The sequence below is a fragment of the Mastomys coucha genome, unplaced genomic scaffold, assembly GCF_008632895.1.
Source record: "Mastomys coucha isolate ucsf_1 unplaced genomic scaffold, UCSF_Mcou_1 pScaffold14, whole genome shotgun sequence".
Classification (NCBI taxonomy): Eukaryota; Metazoa; Chordata; class Mammalia; order Rodentia; family Muridae; genus Mastomys; species Mastomys coucha.
In genome coordinates this window covers 73,675,921-73,677,901 of record NW_022196896.1, presented here as the reverse complement: position 1 = coordinate 73,677,901, position 1,981 = coordinate 73,675,921, and the positions used below count along the sequence as shown (strand labels likewise).

Below are 1,981 nucleotides of genomic sequence, written 5' to 3'. Positions count from 1 at the left end.
GTAAACAGTATGATCCCACTGCATCCATTATGGCAAAAGGAGCTGACATGTAAAGAAGCCACACATCAGTTCAGATCTGTGCTGGTTTGACCTGGTGGCCTCTGTCTACAGGTTTTAAATCTGGGGTGAGGGCAAAGGGAGCAGAAAAGAAGGAGGATATGGGAAGAGGTATTAAGGGATGAGGAAGAGAAGCAGAGCTTAAAGCTGCACCACAGAGTTCAGTTTTAGTTCCCAACTCTACTGATCATAGTTCATTTCCACATTTATGGATTGAAAAATGAAAATACTCTTGATAAATCAAAATATAGTTCTATACATACTGACATCACCGATGCCATAGTGAAAAAGGTTCAAACTTCTAGTGGAAAACAATGCAAACCTGATAGCTCCCTTCAAGTTTACTGGGACTGCACACCCATTGTCTCTGGTCTTCACATTCATGTCACTCTGAGTGAAGGGCAGTGTGCTGACGCAGAGTGTGGGCATCGATGAATCCATTTGCCTCATTGGCAGACAAACTGCCAAAGTCAGCCACAGAGACGATCATTTTGGCATTGGTGATGTGATGTGTATGATTTTCAAAGTCTACACCCAGGTTATTTACAGAAATTTCATTCATAAAGGATTCAGGGACAGCAATGCCCATTTTCAATCTCTTTGCAGGTCCTTCCTCTTCTTTGCTGCACTCCTCTTCTGTCCATGCTGTCATTCTTTCTTGAGATGCCTTTTCGTTATAGCAGTACCTTTCAATTGCTTCCTTTATATTGTGATTACACTTGAGAAGTTCATATATTGCCTGTTCCTTATCTCTGGTGTGTGTGCCTGAAGAAATTCTGTCTAGGATTTTTTAATTTCTAGTTCTTAATGAGGTCTCAATAAGGTACTCCTTAGCTTTCCTCTCCAAAACCACATCAGGACAACACAGTAACTGGTCTTTATTTTCATATTGTACTCGCCAAGATAAGGGAGAATTCCTGCCTGATACTGTTGACCAATCACTATTTCCCTTCTCAAATCTTCAGGTGAGTTACCACTGTTCATTTCAATGTGCTCACTCTCTGATTCCTTGTCTCCGTCACATGTAGTGTTCATAAAGGCCAAGGGAAGAAATCAGAAGTTTCATGAGAAGTCACAGATGGTGTCAGATCATCTGCGGAAGACTGGGTTTCCTCATCATCACCCGACAACAGGTCTTTCGCTATTTCTTCTTTGTCTAGAGTCATATCTGGTAATTCGTTTGCAAGTTCACTTGGGGAGCTGTTTGCACTGGAATTTGAAACTGTCGGCATTGTAGAGTCATAGCCAGAGAATGCCAATAGATCTTCTAGAGGCATATTTACTTCCTATTCTAAGTCTTCAATTTCAGAACTGAAGTTTTCCCTGTCATCCATCAATTCCTCTTCCTCTAGAGTTCTTTTGTCATCATAGTCATGGACCAACCTCTCAGCAGTGGGGTCAAAATCATTATCCTCAGAAGACAAAGACCCAAAGGTTCAGTTTCAGACCACAATCGTCATAGGAAGATGCACAAGGAAGCACAGCAGTGCACAGGCTGGCATGGCGCTGGAGGAGCTGAGAGCTCTACATCGTCCTCAAAAAGGCACACTCCATCTTAATGTCCCTAGAAATAGCTTTGAAAGAAATATTTGTTCTAGGATAGTAACTACAACGGCCTAGTTTTGTGGGAGTTCTATTACTCTATCCTACAGTTACAGGACCTAAAAAGATGATACATTTGATTTTTTTTTTTTTAAAAACGGCTGTCAGAAACTAAAGAGGGAAAAGGAAAAATAGAACACTAGCCCAGCTAGTAAACAGTCAGAAAACATTTTGATGCTTCTGATACATGACAAGGGCATTTAGTCAACCAAAAATATTGTAACACACCCACTTTTCCTAGTATGCAACCTTTCATGGTTTCCTTCATACATGTACTATCCAGTGTGCATGTTCATCACTCAACAACACTGTTACCAGAGAA

General features: G+C 41.0%; 1 pseudogene; it reads right to left on the bottom strand.

Annotated features, from left to right (window-relative positions):
- Nucleotides 1–442: 442 nt before the first annotated feature.
- LOC116089430 lies at nucleotides 443–1,490 on the bottom strand (annotated as a pseudogene).
- Nucleotides 1,491–1,981: the final 491 nt, after the last annotated feature.